General features: G+C 49.1%; 2 pseudogenes; both read right to left on the reverse strand.

The window, feature by feature from the left end:
* The window catches only part of LOC146209306 (solute carrier family 13 member 2-like), a 68,227-nt pseudogene that overhangs the window by 45,968 nt on the left and 1,067 nt on the right, over positions 1-21,192 (reverse strand).
* On the reverse strand, positions 13,819-14,524 carry LOC146209308 (uncharacterized; annotated as a pseudogene).

Below are 21,192 nucleotides of genomic sequence, written 5' to 3' on the forward strand. Positions count from 1 at the left end.
TTATGTCCGCACGAGGCAGTGGAGGTGGCCCAGCTAGAGCCAGTAGCAGGCCCGTGCTACCCGTGCATTTTCTTTTCCTTCTTCCTACAGACACGACAGAAAGGCGACAGACGCGTCAACCACAAGGGGAAAACATTTTAGAGGGCACTTTGGACCATTAAAGTGCGTTGAAGCGAAAGCCATTATAGCGCGGGGGATCGCAGACCTCCACTACGGCACATCTATCTCCCTCTAATTTTTTTCTCCCACCTTCCTCCCTTCCTTTACGGCGTGGTACATGTGCCCTCGGAGAATTGTGGCAGATACTGTGCCTTTTCTATCCTGCAAATCAATTTCTGCTGTACTAACACTTCCTAGACATCTGGGTCCGCTTTTGTTCGCTGTGTGGTGCGGCGTTCGAGGAAGCGGTAAATAAAAGGCGCCGCGCGGACGCCTGGATCAGAGGTAACGGTACATCGCGCGCCCCTTGTCGAGCAAAACCAGCACTTCCTTAAACGCATCAAAGTTCACCGGCGTTCTATAATGCGTGTACAGGAACGGAAAGGTGCAGTATCTATCACTCACGGAATTCTGTTATCATCCTCACGGTAGACAAGGGGAATTATGAAGAGCGTTTCACGATCCGGGGCGTGGCGCAGTTGGTAAAGCGCTGGGCTGGGGACCCAATGTATAGAGGCTCGATTCCCGATAGAGACAAGGTTTATTAGTTTATTTTTACCTCGCTCTCGAAAACGTGACACGTCTGCTGACAACTTTCTGTCGACAACGATGAGGCATAAAGGTTTTCGCCTTAATAACGGGAAGCGTAATCTCTTTCGGGAAACGTAGCCACGTCCCGCACGCGACACGAGTTGCAAACGACCCGCTTTGTACCGCAATGCTGGTTGTGTTCGACAAGGGGCGCGCGATGTACCGTCACGACAGGTCATGGTGTTACCATGCGATTCTTCCGATCCAGGGAAGGTGGCAGTTCCTAGCCCTACGGGGCTGATGATAGTGTTAGCTAGTCCCGAGGTAAGTCAACGCCGCTTGCGGCGGGGGCTAGCCAGCCACCGAATTTTTATTTGTTGTAGGCCGTCACTGCACCCGCCACTGCTTCGGTGGCAGACGACGTCTGTTGTTGCGGCGCGCGTCTTTCTCTCCCTCTTCTTTTTCTTGTCTATTTTCTCCTCTGTCCGCTCGAGGCAGCGGAGGTGGCTCAGCTACAGAGCCAGTAGCAGGCCCGTGCACTTTCTTTTCTTTCTTCCTACAGCCACAACAACAACAACCGATCCAGGCGCCCGTGCAGCGCCTTTTATTGGAGTTCCCGGGTTCGAACCCGACCGCGGCGGCTGCATTTCGATAGGCGTCCGAGTGCTGTGCGATGTCAGCGCACGTTAGATCCCCAGGTGGTCGAAATTACTCCGTAGCCCTCCACTACGGCTCCTCTTTCTCTCTTTCCACTTTCATTCCCACCTTCCTCCCTTCCCTTAGGGCGCGGTTCGGGTGTCCACAGAGCCAGTGTGACAGTTACTGCGTCTTTCCCTTCCTGTGAACCAATTTAACTTTATTAACTTTAATTGGCCGCTTTCATGAACGCCTCACAGCAAACAGAAGCAGACACAGATATTTAGATATCTAGGAGTCAGTAGCACAGCAGGCATCAGAGGCGTTAATAATAATAATAATAATTGGTTCACAGGTAGGGAAAGGCGCAGTACCTGTCACACTTGCTCTGTGGACGCCTGCACTGCGCCGTAAGGGAAGGAAGGAAGGTGGGAGTGAAAGTGGAAAGAGAAAAAAGGAAGCCGTAGTTGAGGGCTACGGAGGAATTTCGACTATCTTGATGATGATAACAACTTTATTTTTCCACCAGATAAGGAGGCCCCCAATTCCCGCCCCCGGCACGCAGGCCTAAGGGACGGGACCTCCGCGATCGTGGCTCTTCGCGGCTTCTTCCGCCAGGCGGACGGCTTGTAGCTGTAGAGCAGGAACTTCGCTCCGCAGCAGGGCTTCCCAGGCTTCTCTACAATTTATATTTGTTTTAGCCCCTAGGGAGCTAGTACATTCCCAGATTATATGGTCGAGGGTCTCTCTCTCCCCACAGTGCTTGCATTTATCGTTTCTCCTATCGTCCATTTGGGCATAATATGCCCAGACCGGGTTTACGAAGTTCCCAGCTTGCAGGCGCCGCCATGCGACTGCCTCCCTAATGTTTAGACTTTTATCCGGTGGTGGCACCAGTCTCCTGCTTAACCTGCAATTTTGAAGAATCTCGGTATAATTTTGCAGACGCTCGTCCATGTTCCGGCAATCGGGCGGCTCCACAGTTACCCGGATGTAGAGAGCTCGGGCTAACTTGTGGGCCGCTTCGTTGCCAGGAACGGACGTGTGTGCAGGGGTGCATGAATAGGCGAATTTTCCTGTTTAGTCGTCTACTGGCCAGAATCCTTGCCGCTTCCGGCCATACCCTACCCTTTCCAAAATTCCAAATAGCCGTTTTGCTACCGCTGATAATGAAATTGGCTTGCGTTCCGACGCAAGCGAGCGCTATTGCAACTTCAGCCGTTTCGGCGTTGCGGCTTCAAATGGTGGCGGCTGATACCGGGGCACCTCGGCCGTCGACCACCGAGGCGACCGCCGCCCCCGTTTTGCCACTTGCCGCATCCACGTATGCAACCGACTTGCTGTCCATCGAATCGAAGCGTCTGATTAGTGCTTCTGCTCTCTTCTCCCTCCTCTCTGTGTTGAATATGGGATGCATGTTACGAGGGAGGGGGGGGGGGAGATTAGATTTTCTCGGCAGTCCTGTGGGATACTTGATTTTTCTCGTAGTCCCCTATCTGTCTGCAGGCTATACCATTTCGAGTATAGTTCTGAAGCTCTGACAGCCTCCGCTATTTCGTCCCAGCTATTGTGCACTCCCATAGAAAGGAGCTTCTCTGTGGATGTGGTAATTGGTCAGCCCAGGGCCCTCTTTATGCACCGTTGAATGAGAGTCTAACCTCTTCTCCTCCGACCTGATATTTCAACGTGTGCTGACATCGCACAGCACACGGGCGCCACTTTGTTTCACCTCCATCGAAACGCAACCGCCGAGGTCGGGTTCGAACCCGGGAACTCCTGCGCAGTAGTCGGGCACCTTACCACTGCACTACCCCGGCGGGGACCCCGGCGGGGCAGTTTGAAATTGATTAGCAGGGTAGAAAAGGCGCAGTATCTGCCACGATTCTCCGGGGACACATGTACCACGCCGCAAGGGAAGGGAGGAAGGTGGGAGTGAAAGAAGAGAGGGAGATGGAGGTGCCTTAGTGGAGGGCTACAATCCAATGCGCTATAATGATTCAATTCATTCATTTATAGGAAGGGAAAGGCGCGGTAACTGTCTCACTTGTTTTCTGTGGACACCGCAACCGCGCCGTAAGGGAAGGGAGGAAGGTGGGAGTGAAAGTGGTAAGAAAGAGGAGCCGTAGTGGAGGGCTTCGGAGTAATTTCGACCACCTGGGGATCTTTAACGTGCGCTGACATCGCACAGCACACGGACGCCTCTTCGTTTCGCCTTCATCGAAACGCAGCCGCCGAGGTCGGATTCGAACCCGGGTGCTCCGGCACATTAGTCGGGCGTCTTACCACTGCACCACCCCGGCGGGGCGCACTACTTTCGCCTCATGATTGACTGTGGCGAAGGGTGGCAGTTCCTGGCTCTACGGGGCTGGGACGGTAGGTCAACGCCGCTTGCGGCGGGGGCTAGCCAGCCACATTTTTATCTGTTATAGGCCGTCATTGCACCCGCCACCGCTTCGGTGGTGGTGGACGGCTGTTGTTGCGGCACGCGTCTTTCTCTCCCTCTTCTTTTCTTTCTTGTCTATTTTCTCGTCTGTCCGCCCCGCCGGGGTGGCACAGTGGTAAGACGCCCGACTACTGTCCGGAATTCCCGGGTTCGAACCCGACCTCGGCGGCTGCGTTTCGATGGAGGCGAAACGAAGTGGCGTCCGTGTGCTGTGCGATGTCAGAGCACGTAAAAGATCCCCAGGTGGTCGAAATTACTCCGCAGCCCTCCACTACGGCTCCTCTTTCTCTCTTTCCACTTTAACTCCCACCTTCCTCCCTTCCCTCACGGCGCGGTTCAGGTGTCCACAGAAAACGAGTGAGACAGTTACAGCGCCTTTCCCTTCTAATTATATTCTCGTCTGTCCGCACGAGGCAGCGGAGGTGGCTCAGCTACAGAGCCAGTAGCAGGCCCGTGCATTTTCTTTATTTCTTCCTACAGTGACAACAACTGGAAAACGTTATTGAGCAGAGATAAGGGAGGGGGATGCCTAGGTGGTGTCTCTAATCCAGGACTCCAGCGGCTGCCGCTGCTATTCGCGCTTGTGTCACGAGCACCCGTTGGGCCTCTAGTCTAGAGCTGGATAGGGCAAGCCCACCCCTCAATAGTTGGCACTGCATTTGGGTCATGTTGTTGTGGCTGAAGTAAGAAAGAAAACGAAATGTACGGGCCTGCTACTGACTCTGTAGCTGAGCCACCTCCGCTGCCCAGAGGTCTCCCTAATGGGGCTGGGCCAGGTAGGTGACCGCCGCTTGCGGCGTGGGCTAGCCTGCCACCAAATTTTTATCTGTTGTAGGCCGTCATTGCACCCGCCACCGCTTCGGTGGTGGACGACGGCTGTTGTTGCGGCGCGCGTCTTTCTCTTCCTCCTTTTCTTTCTTCTCTATTTTCTCTTCACTTCGCACGAGGCAGCGGAGGTGGCTCAGCCACAGAGCAAGTAGCAGGCCCGTGCATTCTCTTTTCCTTCTTCGTATACAGCCACAACAACATCCGCTGCCTCGTGCGGACAGAAGAGAAATAGAGAAGGAAGGAAAAGATGAGAGAGCGAAAGACGAGCTTCGCAACAGCCGTCGTCCACCAACGGGTGCAATGACGGGGTAGCGGGTGCAATGACTGCCCATAACAGATAAAAATATGGTGGCAGGCTAGCACCGCCGCAAGCGCCAGTGACCCCGCCTAGCCCCGAAGGGCCAGGAGCAGGACAGGTCCACACCATGTGGTTCAGGCCTGCCACCTCCCCGCAATATTTACATTTGTGGTCGCAGAAGGCGCGGTGTTGTATTTAAACGGGCTGGTGTGTTGTATGTACCTGTCTCTAGGTGTCGCCATCTAACTTCCCCCGCTTTGGAGAGCCCCTTGGCTGGGGGTAGATATTTTCTGCGAGTCTGCAGTGCTGTAACTTGAGTGGTCCTAAGTGCCCTCTAGAATGTTTTTTCTGCTTATCACTCTTACGCGGAACATCCCCCAGATGGCAGCATGAAACTCACGATTAGAAGATTGTGTATTATCGATAATAGCAACTTCTACTTGACCCCATAGTCTCTGCGAAATGTACCCACAGTAATGTTTATCCCTTGGTGGCGCTTGAGGCTTGTCTAAGCAACCGCGATTCTGCCCTCTAGTGCAAAGTGACCTGCTCGCGTGATACAGGACACGACACGAGCATGGCTTCTGTTTACAGTGTGCGCATAGACTGAGAGTATGTCCCGAAGCTGCTTTACATGTGTCCTTATTAATGGGAAAGAGGGTATATTCCCATATATTTTCTTCGCATCCTTTTCATTTCATCATTTTCCTTTGCAACTTTTTCGTTCAGGTTTGTCGCCATTAATGTGTAAGCTAGTAAGTGTCTATGTTTGAGGTTTGGCGCCACCCAAAATTGTGTACACGATTTCGTCGTAACTGTACTAGTTACAAAAAAAGAAAGAAAATGATGTACACATAGAGGTTGACAAAACCTCGTCTGGAAAATCGTATGGGTAAAATTGAGTAATTATAGGTAATTAATTATAGCCATAATCAATCAGGTGTCGAAACAGGCAGAGTAATGGCGACGTCCGAATGTGACGTCACACTTCCGGTAACGGGATTGGTAGTTTGGTTGGTTGGTTGGTTTGTGGGGTTTAACGTTGTGGTAGTTTGGTCCAAGCGTCATGGGACCAGTATAGCTTATTACACGTGTATCCAGGTGGAACGAGAGGAAGATGATGGCTTACACGGTGTGAAAGCGCCCTGAACAAGGGTAGAGGGGAGAAGCCTCAATTCGCGGGTCGAGCCAATGTGTCGACAAGTGGACTTGTCGAAACGCCCAGATGAAGGCAAGTCCACTTGTCGAAACGTTGGCGCGACCTGCGAACTGAGGCTCCCCCCCCCCCCCCTCCGCCCCCGTCCCCGCCCTTAGGACTATTACTCACCCTCGTTTGCTCGACTTTCGGAACCGCTGGTCCCTCCACTTCTATATTTACGTCCACCTTTTCTTTTTGCCTTAGGCGTTTTGGATTGTATTTTTCTGAAAATTTCATGGCCGTCTCTTTCGCATATTGTACAGTGTTGTTTGTCGCCTTTTGCAATTTGTGCTTGATTTAAGCATCGCTACCTTTGTTTATCCAAATGGTTATGTCATCTGCATATAAGCTGAATTTTATGTCTTCAATTTTCCTTACCTTTTCTGGGAGCCCACGCATGACTACGTTGAAAAGTGCGGGCGATAGCACAGCTCCTTGTGGTGTGCCCCTGCTCCCCAGTTCGAATATCTGAACCTCTACCCTTGCTCAGTGCTCTTTCATATTATTCCACGTGTGTCACCTGACCGAAAGTTCGACATTGAGAAAAAGCCAGAAAATCAGTAAAATTGATCAGAAAACGTGTAATGTGTCCCTTAATCGAAGCACAAAGAAAAAGCTCCGAGAGCACTGCAGACTCTGTAGTGGATAAATGCGAAAGCCTAAGTGATGCTGCTGCATCGCTGCATGCTGTTACATCGCGCGCCCCTTGTCGAACACAATCAGCGTTCCATTGAACGCGTCAAAGTTACCGGCGTTATATAATTGGTTTACAGGAGAAGGAAGGCACGGTATCTGTCACTCGCAGAATATCGCTAACACATCTCGCGGACAAATCTCGCCGACGCGAGATTTTCACCACGAGCCTAAGAAGGCTTTCGCCTTAAAAACAAAAACATGCACAGCTTGCTACACAGTGTCGTCAACGATGCAGCTGCTATCGAAATTTACGCAGTATGAGATCTCAACAAGGGGCGCGCGATATACCGTGCGCAGCAGCAACGCTCAGGCTCACATATTTATACAGTGCAGATTCTGCAGTGCTCCTGGAATTTTTCAAATACGAGTACAGTCATGCTACGAGGAAAACCAAATGCAGTGCTCGGGCTTTTCCAAGGTTGGCTGTGGGTCGCTGTTTCAGGCCCTACGGAACTGGGACTGGTAGTTCAACGCCGCTTGCGACGAGGGCTAGCCTGTCACCGAATTTTTATCTGTTGTAGGCTGCCATTGCATACGCCATCACTTCGGAGGTGGTTGGTTGGTTGGTTGGTTCATAGGAAGGCAAAGGCGCAGTATCTGTCACACTTGCTCTGTGGACACCTGAACCGCGCCGTAAGGGAAAGGATGAAGGTGGGAGTGAAAGTGGATAGAGAGAAAGGGGAGCCGTAGTGGAGGGCTGACTTTTGCGGCGCGCATCTTTCTCTCCCTCTTCTTTTTCTTTCTTCTCTATTTTCGCTTCAATCGGCGCTGTTCAATTGTCCGCAAACGAAGAGGCGTCCGTGTGCTGTGCGATGTCAGCGCACGTTAAAGATCCCCAGGTGGTCAAAATTAATCCGTAGCCCTCCACTACGGCTCCTCTTTCTTTCCACTTTCATTCCCACCTTCCTCCCTTCCCTTATGGCGCGGTTGTGGTGTCCACAGAAAACAAATGAGACAGTTACCGCGCCTTTTCCTTCCTATAAATAAATAAGATTTTTTTTTCAATTGTCCGCCCCTCCGAGGTGGTGCAGTGGTAAAACGCCCGACTACTGTGCCGGAGCACCCAGGTTCGAACCCGACCTGGCGGCTGCGTTTCGATGGAGGCGAAACGAAGAGGCGTCCGAGTGCTAGATCCCCAGGTGGTCGAAATTACTCCGTAGCCCTCCACTACGGCTCCTCTTTCTCTCCACTTTCACTCCCACCTTCCTCCCTTCCCTTACGGCGCGGTCGAGGTGTCCACAGAAAACAAGTGTGACAAATCAATTTTTCCCAAGTGTCCACAAAGCATGTGTAACAGATACTGCGCCTTTTCCTTCATGTGAACCAATTATTACTATCCGCACGATGCAGCGGAGGTGGCTCAGATACAGAGCCAGTAGCAGGCCCGTGCATTTTCTTTTCCTTCTTCCTACAGCCACAACAACAACCAGGTTGGCTTTGCAGTGACGATGACAAAGTGCTGCTAGCTCTTATTAATGAGTAATCATTGTTTGGCTGTCGACAGTTTCGTACCACCATAATTTTTCATCACAATTGCGTTCGAACGAAATTCTTTCTTTCCACTTTCACTCCCACCTTCATCCCTTCCCTTACGGAGCGGTTCAGGTTTCCACAGAGTAAGTGTGACAGATACTGCGCCTTTCCCTTCCTGTGAACCCATAATTAAAGAAATGAGTTATGAGAAGGATGGTCGCATTAGATAGAGGATGAAAAAATCTCGCTGGGGAAAAATGTGGTGCACGAAGGGTAATTAGGTAATTAATTAGAGCCAATTAAGTCAATGAGACGTCAAAACAACCGGAAGGGTAATGGCGATGTCCAAATGTGGTCACGTGATACTCGACTTCCGATGACTGAGGCCTAACTTCCAGTGGCGGGAAATTTTAAATATTTCAATGTGGGCGAGCGGGAAAGGGCGTGATTTGCGTACACGTTAGAAAGTGTGTAAACAGAGGAAATCAACCAACTTCAGTCTGGAAAATTCTGAGAGCACTGCAGAATCTGCAGTGCAGAAACGCGAGAGCCTGAGCGTTGCTGCTGCACGTACAGCCTTTGTCAAAAACATACGGCCCAAGGGGTCCGCTTCTAAGCACTCAGCCCCTGGAAGCAATACTGTAATATATAGGTAAGCATAGAGAAGAATGGGGACTAGATTTGTCGTCTGCTAGATTTAGAACGGCGCAGATGCGCACTGATCCCCGTTACGAGGCTTAGAAGCAAAACCCTTGGGCTGTATATTTTTGACAAAAACTGTACATCGCGTGGCCTTAGTCGGACACAACCAGCGTTCGACTGAACGCATCAAGTTCACCAGCGTTCTATAATTTGTTTACAGTTAAGGAAAGGCATCGTATCTGTCACTCGCAGAATCTCGTTGACACACATCGCGGACAACACAGCAGGATTTCTCCAGCGCAGTTTTCTCGGAAGTTTTTTCTGCTGCGTCGGTAAATGTTTTTCTTGTTATATTCTCCTGTAAACATACGCATCTTGTAGAGGTAACAACAGACGGTGAGGAGGAAATTAACGTCCAGATGCCGTTAATAAACTTGGAACGCGCTGGTGATGCTGTAACGCGATGGAAACAGCGGGAGATCTAACAGCATAGCGATGTCGCAATATAAGATAATTTTTGAAAGAGGCCGAGTGTTTTGCAGAACATGTCCATACTTTTCGAACAGCTTCTTCATAAGGAAGTTGGTTGGCGATCCCATGACGGTGCCCATGCCTCCAATACTAGACGCGTACGCCACGGACATCATCAGCTCTCGGCGGAGCTCCACCAAGGATTCGTCGTTCATCCTGATGTTTGAGACCAGAGAAAAAACGGTAGCATCATTTCAGGAGAGCCACCTGAAACAACTGCCAGATGGGGTCTAATAAATCTATAATTTAAAAAGTTAATACTCTTTATGGCTTTGGTCGACAAAATTTCACAAGCTTCTCTCTGCAACTCCAACGCACCGAAAAATACATTAAACTGCCATGCAGCTTTCTGGAGTAAAGGTCAATAATACTATTTCATTATCAGAATAGTACCCTGAAAGCCTGTGTACATATTCCCTCTGTCTTTGTCCTTGTTCGTATTGATGTCGCTGAAGTTATGATGGCATGCCGCATGCATATGGTGTCATGTGAGAACATCAAGTAGGAACTTAAGCGAAAACAGTGGGAAGACCCCAGGACCGCTATCAAGTCAGCGCCAGCTGCAGAGTCGACCCCCGACTGCCCGATATGGATATGCAAGATGATTGAATTATGCGAATTTTAATTGCAACTGAACCTTTTTAACACACTTGGAGTTCACGAAATCCCGTTATCCTTCAAATATGCCGAAAATTCACATTAACCAAGTTTTCACTAACCAAGTTGAAATGCACTTCTTTGTTGCCTCACACTCTGTTAAGCTGAAAAGAAAATATGTCCCAGTGGTTAGGGCGCTCGACTATTGAGCAGGATTCGGGGGTCGATACTGGCCACGGCGGCCCTGTTTAGAGGTTGGCGAAACGCAAGGTGCAAACATACCCTACAATGTCAGTACACGTTAAAGTACCTCAGTTGGTCGGAATTTTCGCAGCCTTCGACCACGGCATTTGCTGGTGTCGCTTTACACCGGCACTGCCTCAAAACTGGACGAAACAGAAAACTGGTGATATTTACCCGGCGAGACTGGCCGTCAGTCTTTCTTGAGCTCTCTTGTAGACATCGGGGACATGCCGCGGTGAGGTGACAGACGACGTCGCGGTGATGCCTACGCACAAACGGAGGCATCGAATTTATAGAACGATAGCATGTTCATTCTTTCTTTCTTTAGAAAGTTCGTGTTTCAGCATGAGCAAGTAACACATTGTCTTTCTCCTTTAGCTCTCCGATACCAACGCTCACTAAAGAGCATATTTGCCTGCTTCACAATGAGACGACGAAAGTTACTGGCATAGAATAAATATAATACTTCTAAGTTAAAAATAGTGCATTAATTCTAAATCCGTAACCGCACCCATTAGATCTTGTTTTCCTTTCTTGCCAAGGGAGGCTGTATTTCAGCATTGGTTACCATTTCAAGTCTGCAACAACGTTTCATAGAAACAGGTAGATCTACCTATTTCTATTGCATTAATTAAAAAAAAATATGACACTGAATATTTTCGGTACACAGCCGGAGGAGGAGGAGGTAAGCTTTATTTAAAGAAGAGGTCGTAGGCGCGGGGTGGGTTGACGTTCCCGTCCCCGCGGTGGGCTCCTCTTCTAGGCCGGACGCCAGGTGGCCGACCGACGATGTCGTTCGGCGACCTCTTCAGCCCGCTCCGTGACTCGGAGTTGAACCTCCGGGTCGGAGCTGAGCAGCGCGGCCTCCCACTGAGATTGGGTAGAGAGCTGCAGACTCTGTGATGGCTTGTCTTGATTACATGAGTATAGGATGTGTGGTGTGTCTGCCTTTTGATGTCCACAGAGAGAACAGACTGGGCTGAATTGCTCTGGGAACCATATGGAGTACATGTACGGATTAAAGAAAGTGCCTGTTTGAAGCTGCCGCCAGGTGACTTGTTTTACTTAGAGATCGATGTGGTTCTGGGAAGATTTGTCTTTCTTTCTTGAAGTGGGTAGTAATTTCTTTGTAGGTTGTCATCCGCTCCCTGGCCGACCAGAGCTCAGGGCAGCGCACCTCCCGGTTAACTACGAATCCTCGGGCAAATTGGTGCGCTGCCTCGTTCCCAGGATGGTCCGAATGGGCAGGGACCCAGATCAATGTGATAAGGCGGGTATGGGAGATTTTTTGTAAGATTTTGATGGCTGCGGAGTGGGCCCTTCCTTTTGCAAAATTTCGAATTGCGGTTTTAGAGTCGCTAAGGATGCATCGATGCGAAATCCTGTTGTCACGAAATCGGCGCACATTTTCATCAAGCCGGTACGGCGCGAGGCCCGCGCGGCGTCGCGTGCAAAAGCATAGAGAGAAAAGCCTCCATCCCCACGCGGGAGAGCGCGTAACTTTGTACGCGTTGCCGTCACCCCCTTTCCCATTGCCCGGGGAGGACGGTGGTTCATCGGCCTGGAATACGCCAGAAAATTCCAGAATCTTCTATGGGACCTAGCCAATGACGACGCGCGGATCGGCGGGAGGAGAAGAGAGAGCTATAACCAGCGAAGCTAAGTGTGTGTGCGCGCTAGCTTTGACGCGTGCTAACAAACAGACGCGGCGCGCCCTATTTAAAGCGACCGCGCCGCTTGTTGAGTAAGTCAGTCATTCAGTCAGTGTTTGCGACGTGTTCGCCTGTGCTTCGGCTGGACTCCCGGGGATCACCCGCTGCTGGCAAGCCCACGGACCTGCAAGGGAGCGGCGCTCGTCTCGTATGGCGGCCACATCGTGACTCTTGAGGCGTCGGACTGCAACAGTGCCCGGTGAACAATTTGGTGTTTGTTTATGTAACTCTCTCGTGTTTGGTCTGTTGTAAAGCCTCTGTGTTATTGAATCATTCTGTAGTTGCATGCTTAGCGTTTGTATTCTGTGAACCTCTCGTCTGTGCATTTCAAGTGATTTTGTGTGTTCCTCTGTATCGTCTCTTGATGTGTATAAAGTCTGTTTTGTTTGTTACTTCTGGCTCCGACCCTTACTCTGGCTTGAACCGGCGACCGCTGGGCACCGAACGACCACCCCCTTCTGTCACTACAAGGTAGTTGAATTCCGGCTGAGCTTGCCACGCAGGTCGAGGGCATCTCCTTTGAGACCGGAACAGCCACCCCCACTCACTCTAAGGGTGTCTGGGAGTGTGCGCACCGTTAAGGGCGCATCGTTAAAAATTATACCCCCTAATTATTAACGGGTGACACCTGTGAAGTTCTTACGTCTTTTTCGATTATTCTCCGCCGCCGCGTATTGTGCACCCTGAATGATTGTAGTTATGTAATCACAGAACAAATACTTAATTCTTATAAAGACCTGATCAGTTTCTTTCAGGACTACGCTTACTAATTCAATACTCCTCCATTCTAATAGATACAGTTCATATCCCCTACGTGGTAGCTTTGGCGCTTGCACACTCCTATTATGCGCTCTAAAACTGTTTCCACATCCTTTCTGCGTGATCTTTGTTTTTGCTTTTTTTCACCTTCTTGCGTACTTTATGCGGCAGCGTACGCTATGCGCTTGAATTAGGCGCAGTTCCCGAACCAAGAGTGCGTCAAGGGCATGGTTGTCGCTAAAAGTAACGTGTGTGAAAAACATCCTATATGGTACCAAACAAAACTGTATACTGAAAATCATGCAGCTATTCTGGGAAACAAAAAAGGCTTGACGCGATAGCATCGGCTATTGGCCCACATTTAAAACCTCGCTTTGACTAAGCCTCAAGAACGTGCCTGTGTGACCTAATAGTAGTGTGCTTTACACCATGTATCGAAGAGCACTAGCAAGTTGATTCTCCCCTATCTCAACTGAACAACCCGAGTTGGCAGCTTCCCCAACTTTACGATGTCATGTGCTCTCGTTAAATCGCTTAAACCATCGAAGAGTCAGTGCTCGGTCATGTCAGTTGCCAGCTACTATCAGTCAGTTCCATGATCGTGATTGTTCGCTCACACCCCCGACACCAACGCCGCGATAGCGAATTTTCTGGTGAAGGGGCCTTTAACGCTAACGCCTTAAAACATGGCAACGCAAACGAGAGCACCTGCACAAACCCAGCAGCACGGCCGCTCGATGGAAGCGCACTAGGTGCGGCCTGCTCAAGGAGGATATATAGAACTTGCTGGAGTGGAAGCCGCCTATACGCGCCTATGCTGGAGAGTGAAGCCTTGGCGGCCATCTTGCCAGTGGCAAAAAGCAGCAGTACGCAACCGCGCTCGTACTTCTTCGCGCTGCCTATGAAGTTGCGCGCGTTTACAAAACAATGAAAGCAAGCGGTTGTGGTTGTAAATGTTTATTTCCATCCATCAGCAGCCAACTGGCATGTAGAAAGCAGTTAGCCTGCACAAATGTTAAGGAAAAAAAGCTTAATAATCAGACGCACAGTAAAACTAATGATGAAAGGCACTCTACTGGTGATTGAAGATAATCACCCTTGACAGAACTGGTCTAACTTTAATCTTGATCACTTCCTGGTTTCGTTCCTTCATCATGTGGTGTATCCTAACTTTCACGTATTCTTCAACGATTTGTTTTGCACAAATTGTAGTTATGATTGTCAAGTGGGTCGAAATCAAGGAAGTGCTCCTCCTGTTCCTAGTACCACTTTGTTTTTAAAGACACACCCAGGACTTCCAAGATAAGGTGTTTTGCCCTTGCCTGCACCATTGTAATGGCATTACATTCCGCCTGCAGCCGTCGCAGCCCCTTCTCAACTGCTTCACACAGGCCAATGACGTCTTGTGACGGCGGAACAAGACCACCTCGGATCTTCTGCTTAATTAAAGGTGCAAGCTCATCGGAATGCAGGGCTATGATGCACTGATCACATGTTGTCGTTGTACTAACTTTTCGCACAACTAAGCCTGCTATATATGGCACCACGGCATCGAAAAAAGCAGAAAGACTTTCGGACCAGTTAATGCGATGTGTGTAGTCGTGGTCATCGGGCAGAAGAACTGATGACCAGTGCATGTCAGTGACAGTGCTTTTTACATCTACCATGGTTACAGTAGTGGTTGAATTCAAGATGGAGACGTTGTCTTGGGAGCAGTTTTCAGAATTGGAAGACGTCTCTTCCGTCTGAACGAACAGACGCTTGTATGCAGCCATAAACTGCGCAGCTGTTGGATTATTGTCATGACCTCCTCGTCCACGTATAAACTCAAAGACGTTCTCGGCATGATCTTGACTGAGTTTGTGGGTCAGCAAGTATTTCAGTTGATCCTGGCCGACAAGCTCGTCGAACATTCTTTTGGTGCCAATTGCCTTGCATATCAAAAAGCCAAAAAACCCAGTTTTGTTTAGTCCTTCTGTAACTGGACGTCCTGCCGGGTCTCTCAGCCCGTTTATGTAGCCAGGGTCTCCGAAAAGAATGGCTTCCAGCAGGCTTTATTCTGCTTACGAAGAGGTGCCTTATAAGACCTTTCTAATGGGTTCCTAGAGTTCATGATGTCAAACAAGTGATCAAAAATTCTAATAAAGTTTGATGTTGTGCTGGCACCTTTGAATTGTGGCAGCTTGAGCACTTGTTCGCAGAAGTTCAAGGCATCGGCAACTGAGGCACTCAGTGCTTGTACAGCATATCGGACCTTCATTGTTTGCTATTCCCACTGAACGTGGACCTTTGTGAGTTTGATGCCAAGCCGCAACCCCTCTCCACGTTGCAAAGCCTCCAATGCTACTGCATAAGTCCACTTCACATGCTTTTCTTCAGCGTCGATGAGGTGGCTTACGGTTGTCAATGAGTTGCGGATGAGCTTAATCATATGGAAGGCATCTAAAATAACGTGAACATTTTTAGTGCAATCAGCTGGGTCGACAAAGCTTGTAATAAACCCAACAGAGTCCGGTCGAAGCTGAGCACCTAAACACTTAGCCATAGTGAAGTTCGATGAGGCACCGTCAAATGTAAGAGAGACAACTTCAGCCTGAACTGATGCAAGCTTCTCAATACATTGTTTTGTCAGCTCCGCCTTCTCCACTCCAGTGAGTGTGTCAATTAGAAAGTGTGCGACTGGCATCTTGAATCTGATGTTTATACCAACAATCATGAAGACACACATTTCTGGCTTCGGGGAGACAGAAATAGAGCAAAAGCAGAAAAATAGCGCTCACAGCACACTTTTTTTCCACGAACACAATTCTCCAGCACGACACTAAAACAAAAAAAAAAATCACTAGCGTCAAGAAGCTCAGACGTTTCCTTCCATTTGCTTCCATCCACTATCCGACAAGAGCCTTCGTCGACTCATTTCGGCAGCCGTATTTATGCCCGAACACTTCTCACGTGAGAAAGGCGAATAATTTTGTCTAGCGTGTCATGGTTTAACATCCTCAAGTAATACTCACGGGCTTCTGTAGGTGCTGCGAAAAAGCAGGAAACACAGAACGCACACTTCCCGCGCGCAGCCGCGTCGTCTGCACGCTGAAGTCAAAGCACTCGCGGGCGCGAAGTCTACGGAGAACAGGCGATCTCCATCTCTTGCATGCCATCTTTCAAGGCGAACGGCCCGCTCCCACAGGCTCCTCAGCTCGATATCTTTTGGAAACTTGACAGTAATTTCGGGACTATTATTTGTTGCACACATTTACCACATCAGTTTGCGCCACTCGGCAACGCGCGCGTAGGGCTCAATTGAACACCTTTTCGTGCACTTACAGGTGGAATGTGAGGCCACAACCCTTCTTCAGTCTGTTTGCACATCCGTAGGCAACGCAAGAGGCAACCATTATCAAACTGTTGGTGTTTGCATGCTCGTCGCGTCAGCTTGCACTCAAACAGCGCGCGAAAGCAGTAGCGCGAGCCGGCGTCGAACGCGCTTTCTGCCACTGGCAAGATGGCGACGGCCGGCTTCTAAAACCCCTCAATAAACTAAAAGTAGCGCCAACATGTGAAGTTTGCCGCCCGCCTCCTCTCCTGCGCTCTCCTTCGTCGTTCGACCCTCTCATTGGCCGAGCGCCGTCACGTGCGCGCGCGCGCTTTTTTTTTTGCTGGGCGTGCAGCTTCCTCCTTTCCAGCGGGGCGGGCGGCGCGCGCGCGGCACATATCGCCGTGTGTTTTGCTGCCACGCGGACTGCTACTAAATCGTTCCCGCTGGCTATTTAATTTTTTTTTTCAAGCATGTTGCGCTCTTTGGCCGGCGGCTGATAGAAGCACGGTGGTGAAGGCGAGTTCAACCAACGCAGACATCGCGTACAAATGGTGTCACGCACTGACAGTTGAAAACGGAACCGTTTCAGCGCAAAATATATTTAAAAAAAAACTGCTACCACGCTTCTCAAGTTTCATGGTAGCTTACAATTCAGTCCAACCTGCAAAGAAACCACACAGACTGCAGCTTCCGCAGCCTAGTTAATTTTTTTTCAAGCATGTTGCGCTCTTTGGCCGGCGGCTGATAGAAGCACGGTGATGAAGGCGAGTTCAGCCAACGCAGACATCGCGTACAAATGGTGTCACGCACTCACAGTTGAAAACGGAACCGTTTCAGCGCAAAATATGTAAAAAAACTGCTACCACGCTTCTCAAGTTTCATGGTAGCTTACAATTCAGTCCAACCTGCAAAGAACCCACACAGACTGCAGCTTCCGCAGCCTAGTTAATTTTTTTTCAAGCATGTTGCGCTCTTTGGCCGGCGGCTGATAGAAGCACGGTGGTGAAGGCGAGTTCAACCAAAACACACCATGGCAGCTGAACACGGCACCATCTCAACGCCAAATATATAAAAAAAATAACTGCTACCTCCCTCCCCAAGTTTACCGGTAGCTCACAAGTCAATCAATCAAAGCTGCAAAGACTCCCCACAGACTGCAGCTTCCGCCGCCTATAGTTAATTTGATCTGCAGCTGAAGTTGAAAATACATGGAAGACAGCTGCTGCCACACTTCTCAAGTTTACCGGCAGCTCGCAATCCAGTCAACGCTGCAAAGAAACCATACACAGACTGTTCCAAAATTGTTCCTGTCCGCCGCCTAGTTACAAATTTTATAAAGCATGCCGCTGAGTGGCCAAATGTGACGAACTACGGACACACGGAGATGACGGCGAGTTGAACCAACGCCGAAATCGCGTATATGTGGTGTATGACACTCACAGCTGAAACTATTCTGGCGGGAAATCCCTGTCAACATTCGGTAATTATGTTTCAGCAGTGAGTAATATTTTAACCTGAACACATTGCGATAAAATGCCAAGGCTCTGGTGAGACCCGGCGCCCGGCCGCCTCGATCGGCGCGCGCGGCGCTGATCAAGACGGCTGTGAAGGGCGCCTGCTCCGGAGAGCGCGCGCTAGTCGCGCACCCCGTAGGTGGAGCCACGGTCGAAATGCGAGAGGAGGAGCGGCGCCGCCGGAGGAGGAGAGAGGAGATGGCGCTACTTTTAGTTTATTGAGGGGCTTTACCGGCTTCACGTGACGAGCGCCCCCTCCACTCCAGCAAGTTCTATATATCCTCCTTGGGCCTGCTACTTGCCCGAAACCGGCGGGAGGCGCCTACTTCCCGTCGCCACCGCCGCGGCGCCACCGTTCGGGGACAACCGCGCTCGGAGAGCTGCGCCTGGCTGCGCTTTGAGGGAGGCGTCGGCGTGGTAGAAGCCTTTTATTTTAAGGATATAAGAGCTCCACTTCACACAATTTGGCAACACGAATTAGTATATACGGTCATGTCTAGTGTGACCATATCAGCACTTAGTGCTTGCTCGGCAAGGATATACATATACTGGAGTGTACCCCGAAAAACCTAATGTGACGGTGGTTCAAGGCCACTCGATTGGAGAGCTCGCATTACCGTGATGTTGCATTCGGGTCAAGTTGTTTGTCACATGAAAATGTCACCCGGCTATGATCAATTCGAAGCTGTTCAGCTGCCATGGTAGCCTAATGCATAACCACTTAATTAACTATGTCGCGAATTCCGTGTGTCATTTTCATACCATTTACTCATTCCTGCATATAGCTTTTATACACAAATTGATATCAACCTGTTCTAAGCTGCCAGCGCTATCCAATAAAAAAATTTCCTACTATGAGCAACCTCTGTGAAAATGCGACAGGTAACCAACCTTTCTATCTCATTCTGACAAATGTTACGGTGGAAATATTAAGATGTTTATTAGGGGTAATCTAGATGATAACCTGGGATCTTCGACTCAGTTGGAAACATTAAACTTTGTACATCGGAACGCTATCCGCCATGGCTTCCCGCATTTTGCATGACTGGACAAACTAGGCGCGCTTCATAGAGCCGGTCTGCCTCAAGGTGCTGTGTATATGCGCCGCAAGTTTTTATTACTATTTTTATTGGCTGCTTGCAAACCAATACAATTTCGCAGGTTTGCAATTTTCAATGGAAGAACGCGCATCGAGTGTTCCTGCTGTGAAACTCTTAGTTGCGATCACAAGAATGTTCATGCTTCAGAGCGCAACTGCAGATGAAATTCAGCGAGCAGCCGAGTGAGCTAATGAAAGGGCCACACACACAAAAGAAAGGAAGAAAAATACCAATCGCAGACGGAAAACCTTCCTTGGGAGAGGTTTATGTTATAGCCATAAACGTCGCTCCACTGTTGAGTTGACATTTCCAGCACAGCTAACTATCAGTGGGTGCAGCAACTTAACGATATCTTGCATAGCGCCTCAGCATGGGCATGGCCATTGTTTTCATAGATTAACTGCAGGTACTGTGTACAGTGAGAAAACAATGCTGAAATCAAAAGTTTACATAGCTTACTCCGCCGGACCTCTTCAGACTTCATCATCCTGTTAATGAAGGTGCTCGTAAGCGGACAAAGCTTGATTACTTCTTTTGCAGGGTAAATCAAACCTCCTTTGTCCTTGGTTTTCATTAACCTGCAACTGGTCCACTTGACTCATATTTCCTGCAACAGGCTCTTGCACGACTGACATCACCTCAAAACCATTACCAAATATTGCATAAATTAAGCAACAACCTAGTAGAGATAAACAAAACTTGGAGTTCTTAAGTCTCCTTGTAGAGCCTCGTTAGAGTACCCGCACTTTGCTACCTGCTTATTCACCGTATCCCGTACTGCTGCCTCTATCGCATGTCATTAGAACGCAGCCTTAAGCCACCGCATTATATGAAATTGCACCCTACACATAGCTATATAAAACCCCTCTGCACCGAAGCCGTACGAACGTGTTATATAGGAGTATAGTGTGCCGGACTTAAGGGTCCCACTTTCAATAATTCCCATTTCACCCTTACATCTTATTGACTCTCTCTGGTTTGGCAGCTCCTGCCACATTAAACATGTCATGTGTTCTCATTGCGCCAAAGGTGTCTGGCCATATCGTCAACTAATGTGCCTCTTACCATAGAGGTATTTTTCCGACTTTCCGCCGACAGAGCGGGCGCCGGATTTTCTGTGGAACGCGGCTTTTCAGTTTATCGCATCGCCTCAAACAGTCTCAAGACTGTTTCAGTCTTGTGCGCAGTCTCAAGCCCGTGCATACAACAAATGTTGTATGCACGGGCCTCTTTGCTTGCAAGGCCGCTCTGACTAGCGCGTCGAAATTTAGAACAAATTGTATACTTATATAAAAAAAACCTTCGTACCTTTTTCTGATATGTCCTCGTAACATAACCTGCGAGAAAAGCTTCTGGTGCTAGCTCATCGTGTTCATCTTCACAACACATCGTTAAAAATCCTAGTTCACTGGCCAGCTCCCTTATAACTAAATAGGTTAAACAACATGACAGGGTTAAACAGCGTGACAGAATCAGAGGCAGAGAGGACGACACAACTAGCGCGGTTGTGCCGTCTTCTTCTCCTGTGTTCCCGTCACGTTGTTTGCACTGTTAACCTATAATTAATCACCAACAAGTCCAATCTGCTGTCCCTTGTACCAAATTCAATGGCAGCTGATAGGGCACCATGCTTCAGCATCTGGACTTTTTAACCTCAGCGCCGCTTTCATTTCAGAGAAAGCGAGTGCATTTCCACTCATCGTTGCTGCCTTTGCCTGAAGCGAGCTCAACAAAAAAAAAAACAAAAACAAAAAGAAAACCAGAGGGTCTCTTAGACGTCTCTTAAGCGGAGGACGGCGAAAGCCTACCGTTCTCCTATCATTTGCCTCTCAGCGTTTGCCACAGTTCGTCATTTCAAATCGTAGTTTGATATATTGGTCGTTTCCCAGTCATGATGAGTCTGCCTGCGTAGTCACTGTAGCCCTTACAACTCATAACTAAGCAGGTTACTCATTTAGAATCAGCAGTGGTCATTACATGTCGTTTCACATATTGATCATTTTGTAATCATTAGCAGTAATGATGAGTCATGCTATTATAGTCATTACCATACATCGCTAAGCACTTGTACTCATTTCTAATCAATTGCGGTCATTACATGTTGTAGTTTGATATACTGGTCATTATAAATCATTTTAGTCATTAATTATTATTAGTCATTAGCATTAGTCATTACCTCTATCAATGTCTATTTATAACATTTATTGATTACCTACCACCATCAACCATTTTCATTTTTAATCTCCCTCCTTGTACGTCCGCTTTTGCGTCTGACACACCAGTGCACAGATGCGACGCACAGATTACAGGTACAGCTTCTGCGCATAGATTTTCGCTCTATGAGCCTAGAACTGCTTTCGCCTTAAAAACAAACGCATCCCGTCTCATCGTTAACGTGCTTGCTCACGCGCACAGAAAAAAGTTTGCGTTTACCATGCAGACGCGAGGCGAACGCCTCCAGAAAGGAAGCAAACCGCGCGTTCAGAGCCGGCGACCCCGGCGGCGACGTGTCCCCG

The sequence above is a fragment of the Amblyomma maculatum genome, chromosome 1 (assembly GCF_055883805.1).
Source record: "Amblyomma maculatum isolate TAMU_Amacu chromosome 1, ASM5588380v1, whole genome shotgun sequence".
Lineage (NCBI taxonomy): Eukaryota > Metazoa > Arthropoda > Arachnida > Ixodida > Ixodidae > Amblyomma > Amblyomma maculatum.